General features: G+C 40.3%; 1 protein-coding gene across 1 annotated transcript in view; it reads left to right on the forward strand.

Annotated features, from left to right (window-relative positions):
* The first annotated feature begins 382 nt into the window (after positions 1-382).
* The window catches only part of tafa3a (TAFA chemokine like family member 3a), a 146,160-nt gene continuing 118,866 nt past the window's right edge, over positions 383-27,676 (forward strand). Inside the window, exon 1 of the mRNA XM_015958656.3 lies at positions 383-955. The gene's annotated coding sequence lies outside the window, so the exon portion shown is untranslated. The remainder of the gene's footprint in view (positions 956-27,676) is intronic.

A 27,676-nucleotide genomic window follows, 5' to 3' on the forward strand; every position in this document is an offset into this window, starting at 1 on the left:
ACAACTGGGTATCTTTTAAGTAATTTACTACAACATTTCGATGGATATTTCCAGAGATTAATGGTAACAACTACACATTGTCCCTTTAAGGTCAGCATCGAACTGAAAATGAATGAAAAAAATTAACAAGAATGAACATTTGATTATTTTCTCAGTCATTTATTAGGCACGACACTTTAATAGTTTAAAGATGTTTTTTGGGATAAATATAACCAAATCCTCAGCATTCATCGTATAATACCATACAGTCTTTAAATCTTTTATATCACCTAAAAGATATTGAAGCCTGTCCTCCCAAAACACATTTTTATTAGAGACGATAAAATTTTGAAGACTGGACTAAATATAAAACAGAAATATGTTTATTTATTTATTTGTATTTAGTATTGAACACCAGCATCTTTATTGATCGGAGATGCGAGTCAGCTGTTTCCACTGATGACCGCTAGATGGCGGTAAAACACCGGCACCGCGCCGCGCTGCTCAGACGCTCCGTGATGAATCCGGGCTTCTTTCTCATCCTTTGGACTCCTCCGATTTCATTACTGAAACTGCACAATGCTGCCACCAAAGCCCAACTGTACTCTCAGTGTGAATGGAGGACTGTAAGCACCAGAAAAACCCACACTTCCACAACACAGAAACTATGCGAGGCGACTCCCCGGTGCGGTGTCCGGATACCGTGGCGCTCAGGAGGCGGATGGGAAGTTGCGAGTCAGACGCAGAGGGCGAGCAACTTTTATAGACTTTCGAGTCCGCTGTCTGCAAGTGAAGCCCAGTTCAGAGTCTCCGGACTCCGGGATTGCGCGCGTGGACAGGGTTGATGGTACACCTCCGTGTTATTTGGGGAGTCTTGAAGGAAATCCCTGAAGAACACGTTGCTGCTGCTTGTGATTGGCAATGGAGCTTAAATGAAAGGGACGTTTATCTGGATTAACTGAGAGAAAAACGACAGGTAGGTGATCAGTACAGCTCTTTTCTCATCAGACTTTCATGTGCATCTTAATCTGCAAAATGACTGAATTCTCATGTTTCTAAAAACCGCAAGCGTTTTCATGCTGGCTGATTGATAAATCTACTGATTTTAGCTGAGATACCATCAAAAAGCTACTGGTGGTTAGAGGTGGTGCAGGTGCAGCTGCAGCAGGATGCTCCAACTTTAGATGGTCTGGATGATTCATTTAGTGCAGCAACATTTTAAAAAAACCTGTTCATATGCAGTGGCGGAGCTAGAAAATGTGATGTTGGGGCACAATTAATTTCTCTCTCTTTCATCTGTATAAAACTGTTCATTGCTCATGGCAATTTACCTTTAAAATGGTTGGTTAAATAAGAACCAGCTTTCTACTGATAACTTGATAACAGGAAAATTGAAGAAGCAGCAGGATCATTTCCTCACCGGAAAATTTGTGAGTGAGTAATAAGTCTGTCAGACAGCAGCTGGACTGCAGGTCCAGAGTCTATCTGTCCTTTAAAAATGTGATTAAACCAATTTCTTTATTCACTTAAAACACACACATCTAATGTATATTCTTTCAATATAAATGCTATTTTATCCTCTTCAAAGTGGTGCTGAATGTTTTATTGTGTCCCCAAAACTAATTTATAGCTCAAAAATACAGAAGTAAAGTTGTCATAAAAGGATATTTCCAAATTTGACACTAGGAGTATTGAGTGCGCAGGGAGCCTAAGTCTCCTCTCTTTCCGGTCGGCTCATGGATCCCCGAAAAAGGAAAAAATGAATGCAAGTGAATGGAGCAAAAAGAGATGAATAACATATATGTTGTATTATGAAAAGTTTTATGTGTGTTTCGACCAAACCAGTCATGTTGAGATTCATCAGCTTGTAAAAATTTGTCTTTCGTTTGATTACAAATCAAATGTCAGTGCGTCGCATATATATGACATCACCACAGAATCTCCTCTCCCCTAACGTAGCTGCTACTTACTACATGGTTGACTTTATGATGGATTTTTCCCCCTGAAGGAAGGATTTGAAGTTGGCTAAACTTAAGCCATTTTTCGTCTGTTTTTCTACGTGTCGGGTTTGATGACATTAATTTGGTAATTCACATTTGTAGTCTTGGACATATCTTCACACAAAACCTAAAATAAGTTTTGCCCCTGTTCGAAAATAGGCATGTTCTTGGCATCAGGATATGTCAGGGAAATCTATGGCACTTAACAAATGGATTAGAAAAAAGCGTTTATAGCCCCGGTGACTTGCATTCAATTATTCGTTCTAGGCTCCTGATGGGCGTGGCTTAGGCTCCTAACATGACGTGAGAAACAATAACCCCTCCCAAAACCCTGAACGGGACAGAGCTGCTTTAAAGACTGGATGAAATTTAAAAAACGGTTGTGGTGAGAAAAAAGATTTAAAAAATGCAGAGTTGTGAAATAGAAATGCAATAATAAAATTGAATTTGATAGATCAGCAATATGTTATTTGATATATTTATTTATTTATAGATGGATGTGGTTTTTACCACCAACCACAGGGGCTTCAATAAAACTAAGCTGATCAAGTCTAAGTTTGTGGTGGTCTTCATTACTCCCAGCCACGTCTAAGCCTCTGTCCATTTGTTTTAAGTGAAGCTACAGGTTTGAGTTTTGGTGTATTTGGCTTTAAATTGGACGCCACCATCATGTAGCTTCATGTTTTTATTATTTCCAGTACTTCTGGAGGCATGCCCCCCCCCACACACAAACACAGCAGAGGATGGAGATTTCCTCCTAAAATCCAACTTAAGAAGAAAAGCAACTTGGACTAAAAGTGACGCCTTCATGTCTTTACGAACACACTTTGCTTTTATTTTGTGTTGAATCCCAGGTGTTTGGTGTCAGCTGCTTAGCCCACAGATGCGGGATGCTTTTGATTATTCATCACTGTGAATATGGCTCCCGTTCCTCCCATCGTTCTCCTCTCACCACCGACCCCCCCCAACCCTACCTCTAAGTATATTTCCTCGCTCACCCTGTGCTTTTATCTGCCCTTCATCTGCCTGACAAGTGTTGTGTGGTCAGCTGTTTTTTTCTTTTTCTCTCCCTCAATTAGTGCTATCATCGCATTTCATCCGGCGGAATACCGGGATAGTAATAACCTTACACTCCTGTTGCAGGGTGATACAATTCTGCTGTGATTAATTGAAGTCCCCTCAGAGAGTCCGAGGAGGCGCAGATCTTCCCTTTCACACTCGCTGACAGGCAACCTATTATATTGTTTTATAGATCGCCGTCAGTAGCCCTTGAAGCTGCCTGCGGTCCACTGTTGTTCTGGAGGGTTTTATTTCCTGGGTTATTGGTTGCTATTACTGACAGGCAGACCAAAGGCCACTGTGGGATTACTGGAGATGGGATCTCTGTGACAGGTCCGCTGTATTTGACAGTAACGGTTTGGACTTGAAAAAGCTTGCTCTGCAGAGCCTGGTGAATAAAAGGGGTAACTTGTTTTGGAGCCACAGACAAAAGTTGTGCTGCCGTGGCGTTGCGATACTGCACTGTGACATGCGTTTTCTCAAACAAGAGATGAAACAAAATGGTTGCTTTTGAGCCGTTTAGATGAGACGAGGCACTGCAGCTGTGCAGAAGAACCAACAAGAAGGGGTACGGCAGATTTCCTCCAATATACGAACCTGAAGTCAAAGTGCTGCCTGGGACTCGAAGAGAGTCCTTGGTATGCCTGAATTGATGTCTAGAAGAAGAGAACAGTGCAGAACATCATGATGAGAGACTTGTTTTAAGGAGCCACCTCAGGCAGAATTTATGTTCTCTGCCTGCTTCCGGCTCACTCTGTCAGATCAATAAAACTTAATATGAGCATCTTTACTGTGTTTGCCAGCTTGAAACAAACCTTTCAACTTTAGTTCTCTTTCTTAACATTCGTTTCAATGTCTCACCATAGTGAGACATCTCACTCATGTTACTCAGAGAACCGGGGTTACGATAGTAACCTAAAGTTTTTACATCATATGAAAGTCTGCATGGGTGCAGAGCTGTGCAATCAAAACTTGTATTTCAGATTCAATTTGGCTCCAAATCTTCACTAAATCCATAAAATCTACAATAATCAATTATTAAAGATTCAATATAAGCCTTTGAGAGCAAAAGCTGGCACAGTATATAATAAAATATCACCAATGGCATTATTGAGATGTCATTTATCTTTCATACAAGTTATTTTCATTAGCCTGAATTCATAAATGCAAATTAAACGGTTCATTTGAAAGAAGCTCCACCCACACTCGCTCCAAAAATAACCGCACCTACAATAGCATCATAGACCAGCCTGCTGCTGTTTTGGCTATGGTAGTCCAGTGGTTAAAGTGACCAGTCTGGCACTCTGACCACTGCACTACCAAGCCTACTGACCTATCACCTAAGCAATCCTGTGCTGGCCAGGGGAGAACAGTTTCAGACCAAACACTAGCTTCAAGATTTTCACAGTAAAACTCAAAATTTGCTGCTGAAACAGGAAAATGCATGAATGCAGCCAAACGGGTTTAGTATTTTTGTGACGAGGAAACAACATGACATGGGAAAACGTTTTGCAATCATGATTTTATTGTGTCTTGTCTTGCTTGAATGATGTGCACTTCTTCTGATTCTGACAACTAAACTTGTGTGATTCTTGTGGTTGTGTTCATTAAGATGGCAGAACGAGGGCAACACATACCGGTGGCCCGTGACAAAATGGTGACTCTATTACTTTTTATTATGAAACCCTCATTATCTGTAGGCTGGTGTCCAGTGACATTTTCGAGAATATATAGTTTTATTTCAAAGCATGGACAATAAAACAAAAGGCATTTTTCTCCATTCTTGGACATCTGGCCTTCCTTAACAGCAAATCTCTTCCTTAATAGCATCTCTTTCTTTCTGTTTTCTAAAGTGAAGTTGAATTATTTGTTTCAAACTAACATCTGAGTATTTCTCTTACATGTTTTTTTTATCTTAAAAAAGCCAAAAATTTGGGCATTTTTATGGCTTCATCATTGCTATAACAAATGTTATTTTGGTAGTTTATTCACCAGTAAAGAATGTAACCCTTCCACCTGCCGTGTAAACATTCTCCTTAACCCTCCCGCCGTCCTAATGGGTAACCCCGAGAAGAAAGTTTACCACTGAGCAGGATGGTTTATCCCTTGAGGATCCTGCTCAGTGGTCAACTTTCTTTTGCAGGATCACCCATTAGGACAGTGGGAGGGTTAAAAGGTGAACTCTGAATATATTATAACCAACACATGGCTGCTGTAAGATCTTTGGGCCATCAAGACAACGCATAATGATGATCAAAGTTATTATCATCTAGTGGATGTAGGCAGTGTCCCTGATTCAGGGTGGCTTAATATTGCGGTGTGCGATATTATTGCAGCCCTTTTTTTAATTGCAGTACTATCTAAACATAATGTTTACACATTTAAAAAAGGTTAAAAATTGCCGTGCCTTCTTTAATAACACTTTACTGAATGCAGATCAAAGGGCAGTAACAACACAGATCGCAGTAACGTTTGTTTCTCCGACAGTCGGAGTCCGACTGAACTTAAAAACAACAAAATTCAGGAGGTTAAACTTTTAAATGCAAATTTGGCTGCAGCATCTAACAAATAAGAAACAAGTCCCCATTTTGTTTAGTTGTTTAAAATCAAGCATAAAAAATTACATGTACCGGGCGCGCGCGCGCCGGGGGCGGGCGCACTATCATTTCACTTTCACACACACGAATGACGGTGATTTATAGCTCGGTCACATCCTTGTTACCCACAAGGAAAACCAGCATGTTAACCATATACGGTTTGAGAGAGGATCTGAGAGGGGTGGCAACATTTCCAGCAACACTGAAAACCCTCTCGGATGGTGCACTCGTTGCGCTAACGCACACGTACTTGCGTGCGACTCTGGCGAGCAAAGGGAATCTCTCCCGGTTGTTGCTCCACCATGTCAGGGGGGTTATTTAGGGTGGATGCATTCCTCCTGCAGGTAGCGAGTGAGCTCCAGCTCGGCTCAAACTCTCTTCGGGACGGTTGCAGAAGCAGTGCTTGTCCGGGACTTAAGGAGGTCTCCGAGCGTTTATTATTATTTTTTTGCCGCTGGTGGCAGCTCTGTCTCGGCCAAGGACTCTGGCTGCGCAGCAGCTGACGTACTGAAAGCCAAAGTGCTCCCAAAGGAGCGAAGTAACGTTTCGTTTTGATACCAGTGCAGCCATCCTTCTCAACATGCATCATTGAGTTGAACCAAGTTCAGTAATCGCGGTGGCCCATGATGCAGCGCGGTGGGCTTCTTCATATTGCGATATTTCATTTTTGCGGTTACCGCGACAGCCCTAGTGTCTACCTGCCTATGCATGCATGCCTACACATGTGATTATGTGTGGATGGACTTTTTTCTAAAGACAAGGTGTTGCAGATGCAAATTTTTGGGATGGCGGATATTCATGAATAAAAAAATACAGCTACGTGTGGGTAAGAAGATTTAAAGAATGGATGGAAAACTTTGGTAAATTGAAGAAAGACTGTACCTTACACTCTAGAGTGGCTTGTATTTTATAGCAGTGTCATCTATGATTTTGGCATTGACTATAATCGAGTAGCTCTATTTTAATAGAATAAACTTCCTAAATAACTTCTTGTGCTGCGGGGCATGACAGGCACGTCTTGTTCTGAGACTGATGTACATTTGACACCTCGGTGTCTTGTCACGGAGAACACAGCACAGTAATGCAACAAATTAACCTTAAACCCCTCGCTATTGCATCATGTCAGAAGCGCTGAATTACCTACCAGCCTGGCTTGGTTTAGCAGAACAATGAAAAAGTCAGCCATCTGTCTACATGTACGTGATTACACCTTATTTCAGCACCTCTCTGGCGTTCATAAGCTATCGTGTTTAGAGAGCTGTTTTTTCCAGCTCTCAAAGTGCCAACTCAAGCTGCTGGGGTGAATCTGTCTGGTGCTGAAGGGAAAACAAAGCCCACAATACTAAAACCCCACAAGAAGCAGCATGGTGGCTCCATCACGTACGGACAGAAAGGACATTCCATGTTTTGTAGATGCCGTTTAAAGGAGCATACCCAAGAATAGCTGGCTGTCACTCAGCCGGGCTGATCTGCGCCGATGCAGAGGAGCATTTTTTTCCTGAGACGTGAGGCGGTGGTGAACAACTGCAGCTCTTATTTATTCATGTCCATTTGCTGTGTGCATGCTTGTGAGCAAGAGAAGGAGCTGATGTTTGTTTTGTCTAGAGCCAAAGTGCAGCAGAAAGAGATTTCATGTGAATGATAGGAGTGGGCACCTCATACATACAGGGTTTTTTATTCCGTTCTTTTAAACTGTTGGTGTGTTGTGATCCTGTCGGTCCTCATTTGTTCCTTTTGCTCCAAATAGGTGGAAAACAGGCAGTTATGTAAAGTCTAATAACTGATATTACCCAGCTAATTGTCGATTCAATGTCTGGTTTAACGTAACCCATACAACTGCACCACTTTACAGAGCAGAATCATGAAAACAACACTGAGAGTACTTTTCTTGTGTAATGCTGTTGTTGTCATTCTTTATTCCAGCTGTGAAGCTTTTGGTCGACCGGCGAAGTGTGAGTCGTTTCCAAAGAAACCAGCAAGATGCTGCACCACTTCTGAACAAAAATAACAAACTGAGAACTCCCCAGCCTAAAAAGATTGCATGAAGCGTAAATCTTAATTGGATGAGTTAGAGATTCATAAAATTGTTTAAAAACATCTAAATACAGATCAGCTTTAAAGAGACTGAATTACAATCGATCAGTCTGATTTTAAAGGTGTAATGGCAAATCTGCAAAACAAGCTAGCTTTTAAACACAAACATGGTCACAGGAATCTCACTCCTCTGTCGGCTGTCACCCCTAAGCCACGTCCTGCTGATACCGTAACCCCAACTGCCAGAGGAAATGAGAGCATGCTAAACATCAGTTTTCTAGGTCCAAACACCTTTTATTGTCCGCAACTTCAAATTACATTTTTCTTTTTGGGACTCTGATTGCCCTAAAGTTAAAGTGGTAGCAGCCAGCTGTTTCTCCTTTTCTGATATTATTGAGCGGAGAACCTCTCACACCAGTGGTGTTCAGTTGCTAAATACATGAGTGTGTGATGAGTGGAGGACCCAGGGAAGTTCAGAAGTGTGGCGGTTTGGCCAGACCAACAACTGGATAGTCCAATGGTTGCTTTTGGTCCGAAATGTGGTATTGGTGGAAGTTTGAGACAATACTCCATGAATTAATAAAATGAGAACCACTTTATTAATTATTGTTTTTCATTATCTCTACAAAATATTTTTGTTACAATTTTGTTGAAATACATGAAAAAATGTTTAAGCTAACCAAGCTTAAAGATTTTATATTGCAGCTTTAACATGCAAGCCACATGTGAAAACAGTCTTCTAACACTATTTCCTGCCGGTAGCTGTCGATAGAAAGTAGACATCCAGGAAACCTCATAGAACGTCTCAGCTAGTAGAAGCTAACATTAGCATTAGCAACTCCACCACAGTGCAGAACTCCTCCAGGCTTGTGTTATTTGTGGAGACAAAACATCAACCTTGCAGAGAAAACAGAGTCAGTGGTGGAGTCACATTGCTGTTAGCCAATCAGAGGCGAGATGTCCAAATATCAGGAATAATAATAAGTAAGACACCAAATCCTGCTGTGTTCTTCCCTCCTCTGCTCAGCCTGCTTCCTGAAACAGGAGCACCAGAGCTTAATTTTATTTTTTTTTTATCAGAAAACGACTCACAAGGCATTTATTTATATTAGAAACCACAAGAAATGTATTGAAAAAACTAGTGAAGGAGAGCTTCAAGAGAAAGCCTTGAGATAAAAAAAAATTAATAATTCCATTTTTAGTTCTTTTTAAAACACAGGAAAGTTTTCTTTACCTTGCTGACAGTTTCGTTTGCCGACTGCACCTCCTCAGAGCTGACGCTGATGGTCCGTTTAAACGGAATAGGAAGTGACGCCACCATCAGCGTCAGCTCTGAGAATGTTTTGCAGTCGGCAAACAAAACAGTCAACAAGGTAAAGAGAAACCTTTTCTGTGTTTTAAAAAGAACCAAAAATGGAATTAGAAACTAGACACAGTAAGAACAGACCAAAGATAAATAAATAATAAACATTTAATATGAATAGTGTAGACTCAGCAGAGAAATCCCCTTTTTGATGATGGTGTTTTACCATCAAGCCTCTTTTCACTTCCTTTCCTTCTTCCCTTTAACCTGAGAAAGTCATTATATGGCAGCTTTAGCTTTCAGAACTGAACCATTGAACTGAACTCTCATCAACTCTTTCTCCAAAAACAGAACAAAGAACTAAAATCCCCCAGCCCTTCACCATCAGCCCAGAAAAAATGACTTAGGGAATTGTACATTTTGCAAAGTCCCATTTCTGTACCTTGGGTCCTGTAGGAGAAATGGTGCACTAATTTTTTATTGGCGCTTTCCCCCCATCTCTTGTGGTGCCTTAGGGGCCATAGCAAAATTAATTTCTCTTCTTTTTTGGTTCCTCTAGTCTTAGACCTGATAAGTAATTTAGGTTGAAAATTTTAATTGCAAAGATTACCAATGGGATTATCATCGCCGTTGCTTAATAATAGTTTATTGTTGAGGAAGTTTGTAAAAGAAAGCAGTGCAGTAGTTGTAAACAAATCAAGCATAAGTTGCCACAGGTTGGTTCCGTTATTTTTAAACTTAGAGTAATTTAGGGCTTGAACAGTTGTACTTATAAAGCTGCAGTTACAAAAAATTCTGTTGTTTTTACTATGATTACTTTTTACAAGCATCTAATCTCAACATGTTGCCAGAGTTTAAGGCAGCATTTCTACCATGAGCTAATGTTTTAAAGGGATACAGAGACCAGTTTCAGTTTGTTTCCACCTTTTCAGAATAAGATGAATGATGGAGTTCAGGAATTTTGTTCCATCATTCGTCTATCCACACCGTGCTTTAACTACACAAACGTGCGTTTGAATCCAGCATGTTGATTCTTGTTATTGATTTGATCTAGAGATCTCCAGAATGAAAAAAATAAATAAATAAACCCGTCATTTTGTGACAAAATCTATATGGACGCAATCATTAGTGCTTTTCAAATTCAAGATTGTCTCCATGTTGAGTCTAAAACAGCTGTGCAGCTTCCCAGCTATAAATACAAAAGAGTGCAGTTATTGAAATGCACTAGTTTTGATCCTAACAGACTGCACGGTGCTGCACTAGATAGCTCTATTGCTGCAAAGCAAGAAGGTCATCAGTTCATCTCTTTGCAAAAGTTTTTCTGTTTGCATGTTGGCCTTGCACATGTGTGGGTTTTCCCCATTTACATCCATCCTAATCCAAAAACATGCACGTCTGAGGCATGTTAGTCTGAAGTAACCACACTAGTGAGCGTTTGCATGACCTTGGTCCATAATGGACTTGTAAACAGACGTACCTCACTAAACTCACCCAATGACTGCAGACATAACTTTCACAATAAAATGAGAATTTTTCACTTTTAAATAAATCACATTAACTTGGTAACTAGTTAGAGACACAAATTACAAGAAATTGTACAAACTTTTAGTTGGATTCACGCAGAACTACCTTTTGTGAGGAATTGTACGTAAGTCAGCTGTGTGATGATTTGTTGTTATTTAATCCTAGAGTGTCTTATTTATCTCTAAATTTGTTTGCAGTTTACTCACATTTCCCTTTAAATTCACTCGCCAATCCCTCACGATTCTTGCTCCTCTGATTGGTGGAAGACAGAATGAGAAGGGTTGGAGATGAGTTCCACATGTGCATTGATAACTCTTACTTATCTGAGAGAACATTAGTCTGTAGAGGCGCTCCCATAGGGTAGCCAGAGGGGCTGTGGCCACCCCGGTAAAATTGCTGCCCCCGCCCACTGGCCCCCCAGGGAACACCCCTTCTAAATCACATTCTTGTTCACACAAACCATTAATAATAATAATAATAATAATAATAATAATAATAATAATAATAATAATAATGCATTGAACTTATATAGCGCTTTTCTAGACACCCAAAGACGCTTTCACACACTCTCACATTCACACACTGCTAGTGATGGTAAGCTACTTGTAGCCACAGCCGCCCTGGGGAGGTCTGACAGAGACGAGGCTGCCATTTGGTGCCGTCGGCCCCTCTGACCACCACTAACACAGGCAAGTTGGGTGAAGTGTCTTGCCCAAGGACACAACAGCAGGATACCCCTGGCGGGAGCTGGAATCTAACCCATGACCCTCCGATCATGAGGCAACCCGCTCTACCACCTGAGCCACTGCTGCCCCGATCAATCAATTTTATTTAATCAGGACATAAATGTAAAACCCAATAAAATATATAATTAATGGTTCAATTAACACTTCATGATAAAAATAAATTGTATATACCATAAATCCTGTAATACAGGCCTGGGCCTTTATTTACACAAGCGCATCATAGTCCAGGTCTTTATTGGAAGGAGGCCAGAATCAGAGGCAGGCATACATTTATTTTTGAGCAAAATAAACGACCAGTAAAATGAATAAAAACAAGATTTTGTGCCTATCTGAACCTATAAAACACTATGTTCGTTTATTGAAAATGTACAGTTAACATTGTACGCACGTACGCATAGAGAACATTTACAACAAATTTTGTTGTTTGTATTTTAAACAGGGCTGCAACTAACGATTATTTTCATAATCGATTAATCTGTCGATTATTTTTTCGATTAATCGATTAATCGGTTTGTTATTGTTTAGCTATTTAACCTATACAAAAGATGAATACATTTCAGTTAAGAAAAAGAAAAACATAAGAGAATTGTGCAGTTGACTGCAATCTATTTTATTGCACATGAACACAGTCAGCGGTGTAAAATGAGCTAAACAGTGCAAAATATCAGTCCAGAATAATTTTTTGGCATCAAAATATAAGAGGTAAATTCCATAAAAAATAATGTAGAATCTGGAATAGAGTTTGTAAGTGGTATGCATTGCTGGGGGTGAGTGTCTTGTTCCCCATGTAGTTGTCCATCGTTGCTTGTTTTTTTCTGCATAAGAAACACAAATAAACTGAATTAAGTACACATATAAAATAAAGCAGCACACACACTACAACACTAAATCAATATTACATTATTTGAATTAATTAACAGTATACAGTGATCATTTAATTTGACAAAAATGTGTTGTGAGGCGTTTTACGGCGTTAGATAGTAAAACAGCCTTTTAATAGTTAAAAAAAGGACTTTCTGAATTTCTCCTGTATTTAAAAATTGAAAGCGTACAACTATGCCGCGTTATATTCACCTGGACACAGCTCGTCTGTATATTTTTCACCGCGGAGTTGTCCTTTTTTGAATGAGGAACATAGTTTTGGGTTTGTGCCGTTTTTCTCTTAACGAGAACATTCTTATAAACAGACGTGCTGAATTTGGCAAGCGCATGATTCACAACACGGAGGAGATTCACGATTGCATCTAGTCAATCAGAAGTAGAACACCGTAAACTGACGCGGCAAAAAAAACATGTTTAACATCCACTATAACGAACTCAGCTAACACTAAGTCCCAAATGTGATCTGCGTTAGCTTGTTTATTTTCTGTTACTTACCGGACATTCCTCTGCTGCATCAGCCCCCACGTTTTCGTCTCAAATGTTCACTTAGGGACGTCGTGCTTCCGTCGTGCCATGGTTTTTGCATATTTTGCAGGTCACCGGTATTTTCAAGGCATCTAGTGAAGTGCTCCCATAATCGTGAGGTTTTTGTCCGGGGTTTCTCTTGTTTTGTCGCTTCTATTTTTCTTCCATATTTCTTGTTGATCCGCCATCTCTCACAGCAAGATGAGCGTCAGTAACGTGATACGTCATGAAAACCGAGGGCACTTATTGGCTCATTTCTTCTTCTACGGCTCCACTGGTAGATCAGTGGCTCATTACTGCCACACACTGGCGGCAAATTTAACAGATTGTAACCGATGTCAGATTGTGGTAAAAAATAGACTTTATGCGGTAAAATATGATTATTAAACAACTAATCGATGACTAAAAAAGTTGTTAACTATTTTAATAATCGATTATAATCGATTAAATCGATTAGTTGTTTCAGCTCTAATTTTAAAGTTATCAAAACTGGATTTGTGTCAGCTGTTAGATTTGTGCCGTAAAGCCGGCCACTATTAGAGACCCGCCTTTTTTACCCCCGCTGACAGCAAGACCGGCGAATGCAGGAGACCCGGCTGGTAATGGAATACAGGCCAGTATTAGAGGATTTGCAGTATGTTTGCTGCTGCTCACCACTTGCATAATCAAAGTATAAATCTTCATTGGTTTTTGTGGATGTTTTGGGGAAGACAGCAACAGGCAAAACAAACACGTAAATATGCATCATTCAAATTACAGGGGAGCTAGGGGGAGCCTGGCTCCCTCAAAAAGGTGAAGGGCTCCCCAGGACACACCCAAGGGGAGCCCGAAGGGTGATGTTTACAAAATAAAACACTAAATCTGCTAACATCTCATACCATGTACTTGTTTTGACAAGTGAAAAGAAGGAGGTTGAAGTGCATGTGTGGATGTTGTTAAGAGGTCATTCTCACAGTGGCGTGCTTCAGCTCAAACCCGGTATTATCTTTGTGAGGTCAGAAACTATTGTGGATTCTCCTCACTTCTCTATCTGTACAGTACACGGAAGCTTTTCTATTTGCTGTAGGATGTTTCCCCTGTTTGGACTGACATCTTCTATCTACAGCAGCATCAGTTTTCCGATATGAGACAAGAGTCCTATGCTTTGGAATTTAAAACAGTTTTTTTCCTTCCCCGTTCTCCCTCCCCTTCTGTCTTCCATCTTCACGGTACTCTCTTTCCTTCTGACACACACCACTTTCACGATCGCGCTGACACACAACAGCTCCCTCGCCACAGTGTGCAGGGTGACTGATTTCTCCTGGGTTTTGGACTTTGGCATGACAGAGGGTGAGAAGGAGAAAATCAAAGAGAGAGGAAAAGCAGCAGGGCTCTGTTAGCTCACAGGAATCTGCCCACCACCTCTCATATTGCTTCTTGGTCGCCTGTCTTCCTGTTTTGTCTCATAAGCAGGTGCAAGTCCAGTATGTGTGTTTAGGTGTGTATGTGTGTGTAGTCCCTGTGGGATTGTGTCAATTTGATCACTGTTTATTCTCCAGTTTCAGGAACTGGAGAATAAACACAAGTGACGTGCGCAAAGCTCTCATCTGTGAAGAAAAATTTAAATCTAAGAGTGTTGTTTTTGAATACAATTTGGGAAGTCTTTTCTGGATCCTGTAGAGTGGAACGCCTGCCAATCAGCTCAGCTTTGTTTACCTTGTGCATCCGGCTGACAACGGGGTGATACAAATATCGATTGCTGTACTGTCACAAACTGGGCATGTGTACAGTTTAATAAAGACCAAACTAAAATAGGTTACACAGCCTTAAAATAACTTTGATGTGTTGCAGACAGGCATACATCAGTAGTTAAAGAAAACCACAAATTTTCACATGGAAACAATTATTTAATAAGCTGAAGTGGATTCGTGATCAGGTAATGCAATCATATTACTGAGAGCTTATTTTGTTGATGAAAACATCTAAAGCTGTGGTCCGTAGTGGCGTGATGTCATCAAGGAGTGAAGGAGAAGATTTAGAAAATTGACTGGCTATCCCTTCTGGAATGAGCTGAAAGCCATGCCTCATGTCACAACATGGATGCACACACATAGCCTGGTAGAGCTACTGTAGTGATGCTTATGATGAGTTCCTGCTCAGACACCTGATTCTAATTGCTAAAATATCTCCTTAGTCTTCATTGGGTTAGTCAAGAGCTGCTCATCCCTCGTTTGAATCAATTCTGCAGTGTTCAAGTAAGGAAGCATCTTAAACAGACAGGGTCTGACACGTGTGATGCTAGCAGCACACCCCTGCTAATGCTACAATAGGCTTAATCAATAGTGTGATTTAGTGTAATGTAGAATTTTACGCTAATCACTTGGCTTCAGTACACAAAAAACCAAACAAACCCTTTTCGCTTCCCTCCCTCCTCTTCTAGTTAGCTTAAGGACTAACATTAAATCAATGAAGGTCAACTTAGCATTCAAGCTAGGTTAGTGTGCTCATAGACATAAATACGTAGATGCCCCTTTGGGCTCTGGAGAGCGTAACAGCGTCGCCTCCATGTTGGATGGGTTCAACGCACGGTGGCAAACGATGCCCATTTTTTGTGCAGCCTACAGATGTAACAACTAGCCAACTATTGAAAACAGATCATATGGGATTTATTATTGACTTTTCTAGCCTGATGGAATTTTATATTTGTATTTAATTTATTTAATTGCATTTATATTTTAACTATCATGCTATCTGATTTAGTTAAAAAGCATAATAAATGTGTCTTTTAGTTGGGTAAACCCCTTCTTCAGTAGAAATGTAATCAGCAAGGCGAATGTGGACCCGTCCAAGATGGCAGCCAGCTCCAACAGGCAGCTCCAGTCTGTGGGATGTATACATATGATGTCTGTGGGTGTGCTGAGCTGACTGTGCGCAACCCTGCAGTGCATGCTGGGAACAGAATTTTTGTTGATTGATAGCGTCCTTTTGTGGATACACTATTGTGTTGGTCAACGCTCTAGGCTCACATAGTTGATTCGTTTTGCTGTAGAGGCCAGGAGAGGGACTTTGGGCAAATATAAATGATGAAACATACTTTACATCATAGAACAGGGCCAGATTTTAGCATTTTAATGTATCTTTAAATTGTTAAACTATGTCCCAAAGTCTCAAAGCTGGGTGAACTATTGAAAATGTTACACTACCCAATCTTGGACTAACTTGTTTTAGCTGAAAAACGCAAAATAACAAAACAAAACTACCATCATTAAAGTCACCTTTCTCAGATTTGGAAATAAAAGAAAATCCTTTGAACTACGGTTTATCACTGAATGTTTTATTCTGACTTTCTTGTTCAGTTTTCTTTCTTCTTCTTTTTTTAAATCTCTGAATATAAATGATTGATATGATAATCTATGTTTTGTAGATGCACTTTACTCTGATTCATTTTCTCCTTTTATTACATTAATGATCAGACGTGTCCTTCATAAATAACATGATGCAAATGTTTAGGTGGATGCTAAAATAACATGTTGAGCATTAAAACTTTAATGTTGACCAACTTCTACCTTCAAATAAGTCCTAGCCTCTCAGCACATAAAAGGAAAGCTGCTAATATTTATTACCCTAACAAATTATGATGGATTAAGCTATTTTGGATAACATGTCAAAAGTGTTTTGGTTGCTCTAAACTTGAAAAAGCTCAAATTTGATGACTGTTGTGTAGTATGCACTTATTTTGGACTCACAGGGTTCATTTCACAGATGTGGTGATAACTTATAAGACTGTTACTTCTGAATGGAGACGTAATGACCACATTTTTGTGACAATTCCCTTTATTCCCCTTGTCCTTCTCTTAACATCTCCTCCCTCGGCCCAAATTCACTTAAATGTTTAAATAATTAATTTCCTGCAGTTGTCTGGCAGTCCTGAGCCAGACCTCCTGTGGCAGCCCGCTGCAGGGTTAGTCAGGATCGACACGTTTCTGGGCTGCTCATTAATAGATGCCTGCGTTGACATCAGAGGGCTAATGTACTCTCACTCCCTTTGTCTCCACTCGCTCTACTGATCCAGCATGTCATGAGGAGTACTTTTTAAAAATGTGAAACATGCTGTCATAAATCCACGCAGACACGGTTCAAAAGGAGCCTTCACCTCAATGAGCCACTGAGGAGAAAGGCTGGATTGTGTTGCCAAGTGGACAACACTTTCATATATGGTCTGCCTCTCCTGGTTTTGTTTAGTCTTTTCTTTTCTTTTGTTGTCCGGGTTTAACTCGTACCAGACAGGATCCAGGAAACAGCAGAGAACGTCTTGGCTAGAAGCTAACTGTTAGCCGTAGCAACTCCACCACGCAGCAGAACTCCTCCAGGCTCGTGTTATTTGTGGAGATAAAACATAAGCGCTGCTGAGCAAACAGAGTCAGTGGTAGAGTCCCGTTGCTGTTAGCCAATCAAAGGAGAGAAGTCAGAATATCAGGAAGCAAGATTTCAAAACCTGCTACTTTCTCCTCCAGCTAACTTCTACCTCCTGAAACAGGCACATCTGAGCTCATATTTATTTGCAGAGGTCTTCAGTAGAAAATAATGCTTTTTAAGTTGTTTTCTGGAGAAAAGAAATCTCCAGTTCACCTGTTTGAGGTCGTAGAAGTCAGCTGGAGGAGAAAGTAGCAGAGGACAGGATTTGGAGTCTTATTTCCTGATATTTGGACATCTCTCCTCTGACTGGAAAAAACAGTTTGATCAGGAAGATAAATCTGCAAAATGTTTGTTTTACATAGAAACCCACATAAAAATGGCAGAGAATTACTTTATGTAATTGAGATATTTTTGCTTTTATAATACTTTAACTTGCTTGTATGTGCGTATGTAGTTATTTCAAGCATACAGGCCCTGTCAGTTATATTTATACTCGCACAGTGTATCAGTGTTATTTATACTTCATCTACAGAATGTTTCCTGTTCCGCCCACATACTCGTCGTTGTGAGCTTCACTTGCTGAGGGGGCTGCAGTCAAGTCAGTCACAACTTTCTTCCACCTGATAAATTTGGCAGCATTTATATTTGGAGCGTGCCCATTCATTAATGCAAGCCCTTCATTCTGTCTTTCTGCTGCAGGGCAGAAGTTATGTTTTATCCCCGCAACATGCTTGAGCTAACAGAAGCTAATGAAGGTTGGCAGGCACTTTTGAGTGATTCTGCTACCTGCTGTTTTTTAGGCAAGGTGTGTTTGTGTGTGTGTGTGTGTGTGTGTGTGTTGTGATTTACAGAACAATAAGGGCTGACTCTTTGTTTTACATGCGGCGAGTGATAACAATTTAAATTTTGTGACTGTGTCTTTTGCTGCCTCTCAAGCTTGGTTTGTGTTTGACACATTTACTTTCCGCGCAGTGATGCGGCTCGCGGATGGAATGCGCTTCACAACTCGCAGTGTTTATGGTTCGTGCGGCTCGTCTCTGTGGTGAGCCAATATTCTCCCAAACTGAACGGGGCAGCATGGAGCTCTACGGCAAACATCCAACACTACACCATAGTAGAAGTAGAAATTACTGTTTACAACACGGCATTTCAGCATTTTTAACAGCGTCCTCGTCTTTTCCGACAGTGCGAGCTATTTCTCTCCAATAATTATTAACAACATGTTGATCACGGTGATCTCTGAGAGCTGAATCATACAAATGTCTATTTATGAACCTCTGCCATACTAGTTCTTGCCGGTCCGCCATGTTTTTCCGCGTCCGTCCGTCCGTCCGTCCGCGTGGTTAGAAATTTTCCGAGGTGCGCGTTGCGGAAATGCTGGGCCGTGCGGAGGCGCGGTGGAGGGGCGTGGTTGTTAAAATGACGCAACTTTTCCGCGCGGAGCCGTGCGGACCTCGCAGACGCGTCAAGCATAAACCAACCTTTAGGCAGGACCTCCCTTTTTAATCTCAATGGGACTTTCCTGGCTAAATAAAGAATAATTAAAAAAGATCTTACCAAAAATGACATGTTACTAAAATGTTTTTAAACAGTTAATTGATCTCTAAATTGAAAACGTTATTTCAAAAAATTATCTCCGATTTGACCTTTTAATCAGTAGGTTTCCCCGTTATTTTATTTCCATCAGACTAATTACTAATCCCTCCTGATTATGGTCAGAGGGAGCTCCTAGCCACGTCTGAGATATCTCCGTTGAACATCTTCATTCGCCCTAAGATGCAGATCTCAGAGACAACATTCTGTGTAAAAGATCAGCTGTTTTCACTGACACGATAATAATAATAATAATGCATTGAACTTATATAGCGCTTTTCAAGACACCCAAAGACGCTTTCACACACTCTCACATTCACACACTGCTAGTGATGGTAAGCTACTTGTAGCCACAGCCGCCCTGGGGAGGTCTGACAGAGGCGAGGCTGCCATTTGGCGCCGTCGGCCCCTCTGACCACCACTAACACAGGTAAGTTGGGTGAAGTGTCTTGCCTAAGGATACAACAGCAGGATACCCCTGGCGAAAGCTGGAATCGAACCCATGACCCTCCGATCATGAGGCAACCCGCTCTACCACCTGAGCTACTGCTGCTACGATCATTTATTATCCTATCTGCGTTACTTCAACCTGACCCATAAATAAAAATATCTGGTTTTGCACATCAGTTAGTTTAGTTAAAGGCTAAGTTCACTGAGAAAAGGTTTGTACTTATTTTTGAAATATGATTGGTCACTTTACATCTCACTGAAAATGATCATGAGCTCATGCATTTTAGGCTCATGATCACAGAAGGCTGTTGCTGCTTTAGCAACCAGGAGAGAGCAGAGCATTTGTATTGTATACAATATGTGAGACTATGAACAAATATCATATAATGTTGTATTTCTGTATTTAGTTTAGATTAACTGCAGCTTAAAATAATGTGTCGCCCAATCCGTTTGGATCCCAGGGAAGGATGTTTACCTTAGAGGCCCTTGTGAAGAGCTAACTAAAACTTCTGCCAAGATATCATATATTCTAAGGCACCTCAACACCGGTGACTCCATCGCCACCACTTCTACAATCATGTGTGCTGCTGGAAGCAAACTGAGGAATGTGCCTTACCAAAAAATAGAGTTTTTAGGAAGGCTGATTGAGGAGTTGTAATCAATAGGCAGCTGCCACAATGGCAGAACCATTTTGGGCTGTGAAGGTTCTCCAGGCCGGTGCACCAATGCCTGTAACCTGACATGGACTTTACTGACATAAATCTGTTACCTTTATCAATATAATCCTTGTGTTTGGGTCATTTCACTCTGATATGAAGGAACAGCTCAGCATCAAAATTAACCAGACACGTCTTGGCTAGTAAAAGCTAACCATTAACATTAGCAACTCCACCACATGGCAGAATTCCTCCAGGCTTGTGTTACTTGTGGCGATAAAACATCAACGTTGCAGAGTAAACAGAGTCAGTGGTAAAGTTGCGTTTCTGTTATCCAATCACAGGCGAGATGTCCACATATCATGAATATTAATGAGCAAGACACTATATCCTGTCATTTTCTGCCCGTCTTCTTCGGCTAACTTCTACTTCCTGAAACAGGAACACTAGAGCTTTTCCCCCAGAGAACGAGCCACAAGGCATTAAATAATCATAGAGATCACAGAAAATGTATTAAACAAACAAAAAAAAAAACAGTGAATGTGAGCTTTAATAAATAAAGCATTTCTGTCACTGCTACTGCAAATAAAAAGTTAATTCCAACCAGTTAAAATTCATATTAATAAAACTCAGATGCATATACAAGCCCATAGAAATATATTTATGCAATTTCAGGTTACTCAAAACCATTAATCGTCTCTTGACCCTCCAAATTTGACAAAATTGGACTTTCTAGAAGAGATTTCAGATTTGATTGTGAACACTTAGTAAGCAGTGGTAGAAAATTAAGCCTTGACCTGTAAGTGTTTCTTTTTGTCTGGAAACACAAAGTCTTTCAGCAGTAAGGGCTGTCACGGGTGCTCGAGCGCCGACCTGACCGCTGTATTAGAACTGTGCAGGAAATCAATTCAGGAAATACAGAGGCAATTATTTTGTCTCCCACAATCGCTGACAAAGTAGCCACTAAGCAAGCCGAGACGAAAATACAGAACTAAAGAGAAGAAAATAAATATGTCTGCTGTGGAGATAACACAAGAGGCTATTCACCAAACTATCCCAATTTTCTCCTACACGAAAGTAATTTTAAAGTCCTGTATACCTCTGCAAACCAGATGTAATTAATGAGTGTTTTTCATTTGCTGAAATCTGTTCTATTATTTTGTCAGATCAAAAAAAGGAAATATAGGACGAAGATTTTCTAAATGATATTTGAAATTATTTTTTCTTTATACATAATTTAAAAAATCAGACATTCAATCAGAGTTTTTAAAATAAGTAACATATTTCTGTTCCTAAGCTGGATTTGCTGCGCTTTCCAGGGCCTTCTTCATTTGGCCCAGTAACCTGCGGAGTGGCACCAAATAGTGGGAGTGAGAGCTGGAGAAGAGCAGAAAGCTATGTCAGCTAAAGAATCAGACATAAAGCAGTCAGTTTCACAATAAAACGTGTGCAGCCGAGTCGTCGGCCTACACTGTGGAAGAACGAGCAGAAGCACACCTGACCTGACCTGTTATTAGAGAGTCTCTTACGCACAAAGGGGAAAATCTTATATATATATACACACACACACACACACACACACACACACACACACACACACACACACACACACACACACACACACACACACACACACACACACACACACACACATTGATTTGCTCTGTTCAGACTCAACAGGCCCATTTTCCTGGAAATTTCTGAAATCAACAAAGTAACTGAGTAGGGCTGGACTTGTGATTAACTCATGCAGATTGGTTTTAACTCAGTCAAATGACAATGGTAGGCAATGCAAAAATAACAGTCATTTGTAAAATTGGAAGTTGCTAATGAAGCGTGTTAGAAGGAAAAGACAATAAGAAGTGGCACTATGCTGGTGTCTTAGCAAAGTCCCGAAAGGTCCAATTTTGTATGTAGGGAGGACCGTATGGAAAAGACCGACCTATCGTATCTCCCGGTCACATTTCAGGCAGAAGTTTCTGAGGCCTCCTACAGCAGAAACACTACAAATAAGGTTAATACGGTTTTATGTCCAAAAATAATATATATAAAAAAACCACAAGAAAGTCACTTATGTATTAATTAATTACTTGAAAATCAATCAAGTGTCCTAAAAATGCTCCGATAACACAAGAGGCTATTCACCAAACTATCCCAATTTTCTCCTAAATCAATGTTTAATTTAATGACTTTGCTACCACAAAATCATCTTATTGCTATATTTTATTGTCGAAAATGAAGTACCTCCATTTTTCGTTTCTGTCATTTACTATCTGAGTTCTGACATTTAGTCTCTAATCAGATGTCAGAGTGCTCACAAGTCTCGCATCCAGTCTCTTATTTTCCAGCCAAATGAGGTGTGCAAAGATCAGCTGTGAGCCATCAGCAACAGTAAGGGTAATAAAGTCCTCCTTATGCAAAGATACACAGCTGGCATCCATCTATTAGCATTCAGGAACAACCCAAACCTCATAATCTTTTGGATAATTAAAAAGAGCACTTTTCTTCTTGTATGGGCTATTATCTGCAAATGAGGTCTATACGATGTGAGAGGGAGACAGAGGGGGGTTGAAGAGAGCCAGTTGAAAGCCTGACAGCTAACAGTTTGTCGACGCTTCACAGAATTAATGATGTAAGACTTGACAGGCAGTAATTCTGTAGTAAGATGCAGCATATCTTGGTCTGAAGGCCCCTTGGGGATCACTGGGACTTCACAGTTGGACATGGACTTGGACATCTGCGGTAAAGCAGTGCTGAGGGCTGTGAAAGTATTTGTCCTCTCGGCGCTGAAGTGAAGTGAGTAGACTCGTCCATAGGGTGTTTTCGCCCAAAAGCATGTTGTATGTCGGCACTTCGTTCTGCCTGCTGCAAGAAGAACAGTGTTTAGTGAAAAGAGAAAAACAAAGCAGGTCCGGCTCACTGCTAATAAACTGTGATATGTTGTAGAAGCTGTCTCTTCCATCTATGGCGAAAAAGCAGATGAAAAAATAACTCTGGGCAGGGATGGTGGTCTGTGCGTGTCTTGCTCAGCCGTCCTTCCCTTCCAGGCATTTCTGTATAGACACAATTAAACAGGACTGAACAAAGCACGACATGTCAAGTGTGCCACGGATAAATAAAGGTTAATCAATTCAACTTATCTTGTCAGAAAGTCTTTGGTTTAACAACACCAACGCCAATGTCAGACAATGACAGACTGGTTATCTGCTTCCTAAACTGTAAGTTTTATGTAAATTCCAACACATGGAAGAGAATATATGAACTGTCCTTTAAAGCAACACGTCTCTCTGTGCATTTGAGTCATGACATTACAATGTACTCACTTTAATCTGGGAATAAAATCTGGCTTAACCACTTGCCTGAAGCCTACCAGCTTCCAAGAAATAGCTGTACGACCCAAACATTCAGACTGAGTTACGTTTTAATTTAGACAAACATTAAATCCCAAAGGTCAGTTTTTACTGAACACACAATCTGCTGTAGCAGCTGCAACCAAACAACTTTGTTCCATGACAAAAGCTCGTACAGCTGTGCTGACCTTATCCCTGACACTTTTAAAACATTGTTGCATTATTGCATTACATTGTTTGATTTGTCGATTGAGACAGACATTGTGTGAAAAGTATGTTTTCTGATCAAGTTGCACCTTCTTCGATGATGTATGGCAGACTGCCACGTTGATTGACTTCTGTAGCAATGAGTATTTCACCTTGTTCGTTGTTCAATAGCACGTAGAGACCGTTCGAAAGATAACCATAGATTCTGCACCATGACTGAACTTTTCCCTTTGGATCGTGGCCATCCTATATTATATTCACATATATAGGATGGCTTGCCAGGCTAATAGAAATCTGATGGCAGAGCGCATATATATACATATACATATATATATATATATATATATATATATATATATATATATATATATATATATATACACACACACACACACACACACACACACACACACACACACACACACACACACGCACACTCCGGAAAACAATCACACTCTGTGGGCGGGGGTGGGTCAGCGAGGGTATTGCCTACATTATATTACCTTATGTATTTAAAAAAAAATCCTATATAACTCCTGAAAGGGGGAAATTTCCATATTACTACTTTAAGCTGCTTTAAACATGGGAAATTAATTTGGAAATAGATCCTCTCCAGGTAAAAACACACCTAGAATACTATGATATTTTCAAAATAAGAGCATCAAAGCACACTGAGCACTGTACCTGTGATCCTGTTTCTGATGTTTTTCATCCTTGTAAAGTTATTTTGAATTAAACATTTAAAAAGTATATATTTGATCAATAGACTTTACAATGAAAGCTCACATCTATGATAGCAGAAGGTTTCTGATTACGTGGAGCCTAAAATGTTCAGACATCACATTTTAGGGAAGCTAAAGCCACAGAGTTTTAGAGCTGTGCTGGGGTGGTTTGAACTTTAACTAAACTTTGATGATAAATATAAGTTTTTGCTCAGTCAATGATCAACTCAATCAGATAGACATATCGTCAAGTGTCCACTGTAGTGTGTTTAGAAGTGCACCGAATCAAGAAACGCTGTGGGCCTTTTAAATCTTAGGATTGTCCTACATGAATCTTTTTTACTTGACAAAATAAAAGCACTGATATAAATGTGTGAATTAAAACAAAACAAACAAAGAGTAGTGTTTTTATCTAAGCAAATGGAAATTTTTACACAAATTCTAATCATTAGCACCCGTTAGAGATATTAGCTGTGTTATGCTCTTTCAGCACCATGGACAGCACCACTGGTTTAACGTAAAACAAAAAAAAAATCTGCAGAACGCATAAAAAAGAATTACGTTCAACGTGGGCGGCAGCCAGAGAAATAAAACAAATGAATGCACTGTTTTACATTTATGTTGGATGCTTGATGCAGCGTGTTGCCCGCACTATCACAGCACATTACCTCAGCATCACAGTAGGTGAAGAAGTGTGGAAGATATGTGCTCTGCTGTTCTATAGAAACAAAGCAGACACTGCAGCTGCACGGCCGGGATAGAAGTCAGCATCAGTGACGGGCTTATGTCAACTAGCCAGAGCAGTTACCATAACAAAACAGAGAGAGAGGTGAAAAGGAAGAAAGCAGGCTGGCACAACCTAAACAGTATCACCAGTTCAATGAAGTGGACGGGGAGTTCAAGTTAACACAAAAAAGGACACAAAGCTTTTGTTGGGGGTTTTCTGCTTTGAATAGATATTCTGAGTAAGGTGGTTTATTATGAACATGGTGGTTTCTTCTAAGTTTTATTTAGTTATTTACTTTTTCCTGCTTTTTTGAAAATACGATTATCCAAATACGACAATAGGAGGATTAAAGAAAATGATTTGACTGTCGGAGAAAATTTCGAACACATTTTCACAAACTGAACTTTTTTTGTCGCTGATTGGAGCTCTCCAGCTGCTCGGCAAACTTCCTGTCCGATTAATCGTTCAGACTCTTCTGTTGAGATCTGCGTTTCTCTGACTTAACTCGTCCATTTGCTGCTTCAGATGAGAAATCTCACAGACTTTAGCTTCACAGCTCAGCCTCTGCTGCTTCTCCTCACTGAGACACTTTCCAAGTTGTTTGCAGACTGAAGATTTTTCCTTCAGCTGCTGCTTGAAGATCTGCAGCACCTCAGAAAACTTCCTTTCTAGTTCAGTTTTCTGAAAGCTGACATTCGAGTTTCTTTGCTTTAATTCACTGATTTCCTTCTTCAGCTGAGAAATCTCAGAGTTTAACATCCTTTTGTGTCCAGTTCAGCTTCACTATTGAGTCTCAGCTGTTAAATTTTTTGCTCAAACTGGTTTGAAGTCCTTCACAGACGGAAGATTTCTGTTGAAGCTGCTGTTTAAAGATCTTCAGCTCCTCAGAAAACGTTCTTTCTAATTCAGTTTTCTGTTTGTCCATCATGATGCAGACCATTTATTTTGCAAAGTTAAAAAGTCTGAGTAGCAAACAAGAACACCACCACCACCCCTGCTCTGTCTTCTCAAAACTCAGTCAGTCGTGACGGATGTCTGCTCACACTGATCCAGAATCTGTTGGAGGTTTCTTCCTGTTAAAGGGGAGTTTTCCTCTCCACCGTCGCTACATGCTAGTGTGAGGATTGATGTAAAGATATTATACATCAAAACTATCGACTTCGCCGTGGGAGGTGTGCTATTACTTTTCTAAGCGTTTAGATCTATGATGGCAAAATTATTAGAAAAATACATTAAATTTGCAGAATTAAGGGACCGGCTGCTCTGCCAGCGGGCAGGTCCCTTTTAAAGTTTCTTCAGGAATTTTCTAGCCCCTCCCAGATTCTTTATTTTACATCATAAAACAGTTTTGCAGATTTTTTAATATCTAGAATTATTTTTAAAAACTGTGTTCATCTAACTTCAAAAGAGAATAGCCTCTTTTCAGTTTTTTTGAATGGCATCAATACATTATCAGCAAACTTGTTATTTTAAGCATCAGTAACTTGCTCTTTTGCTTACTAATTGTCTTTAGATAACAAGTGTGTTGTTTTTGCCCTTTAATCTCGGTTTGTTTGCCAAGAATCTATGCTTTTGATTTTTGCTCTAGAGTTTCCTGCTGCACTGATTAAGTGCATCGTTTAATGTGGTTGTGCACATTCTGGGTTCACCATTAGCATACATGAATGTTTTTGTTTCTGCGTGTGTGTGTGGGAAGCACAAGGCTCTGCTTTTGAGTGCCTTGCTAGCTGAGCCCTGTGAAGGGTTGGAGAAGACACCAAGCTCAGACACACCTATTCATCACTCTGAAACAGGAAGTTCATTAAAAAAAGCCCACACAACCTCCCCTGGTGCTTCTGAGCTAAAGCCAGCCTTCAGCGTGCAACAAACGGGGTCACAAAGTGGTTCCCCCACACACTGTTAAAGTTCAGCATCAATGAATAAAACAAGAAGCAAACAAAAGATGTTTTGTTTTTGCTCAGGAAATTGACCAAAAGTGCATCACATTGATATAGATTTATTTATTTTTATAACAAATAAATCCCTAATAGTGATTCTGTTTTGGCTCTTACCCCGGGTCCACACTGGAGGCATCAGCGGTGTGGAACAGCAGCGGGACGCTTCTCTGTGTGCCAATCCACCCCGGGGGAGACTCAGCCTCAGACTCGCAAGATCACAAAATCCATCGAGACTTCAAAGGTCACGGTTTATTTATGCCAACCACCATTAAACCGAGAAAAATAAATCATGTTTGAGATCACTGGTTGATGTCATGTATGAGGTTATTCCTCTCCGCTACTAACGCCATGGAAAACACACCATTGCACTTCCGACGGACGCTGGCAGTAAATAATCCATTAGGTAACGCATACTGACATATTCTATATAGATAGGAAATCACTTCTCTGCGATTGTTTTTTATTTTGAAAATAACCTGACATTTTACACTGAAACCATGTGTGATTTCCTGTCTAGCCCTATGTTAACTGTAGAAATTGACGTGTCCCAGAAGCGACTCGCCACAAAAATAGAATCCGATCCTATTTTTAGAGGCGCGCCGTGCTGCTTCTGGGACACGCCTCAAATGTTCTGCTCCGCGGCCAGTTTAAATCAACCCTATAATGGATGCTATTGGAAACAGCGACGTTCCCCCGCCATTTCGCGCCACTGATACCTCCGGTGTGGACCCGGCTTTAGTGATGCAGTAGAGTGGATTCAGGCATGAAATCAGCCACATAACAAATACAAATGTCGTAAATATTTAGCTCAACTCCTGTCAAATTCTAATAACGGTAATTAAACCCACAGTCTGAACCACAGACTGGTTTTGCTTACAACTTTTTAAACGCCCTCTATAAGTGGAATTTACAAGTAAGAGTTTTAATAAAACCAGTAAATTCCAGTTGATAAAGACCTCAGAAACAGCAGATCTGGATTAATTTAATATA

This window comes from Nothobranchius furzeri, chromosome 3 (assembly GCF_043380555.1).
Source record: "Nothobranchius furzeri strain GRZ-AD chromosome 3, NfurGRZ-RIMD1, whole genome shotgun sequence".
NCBI classification, from domain to species: Eukaryota; Metazoa; Chordata; class Actinopteri; order Cyprinodontiformes; family Nothobranchiidae; genus Nothobranchius; species Nothobranchius furzeri.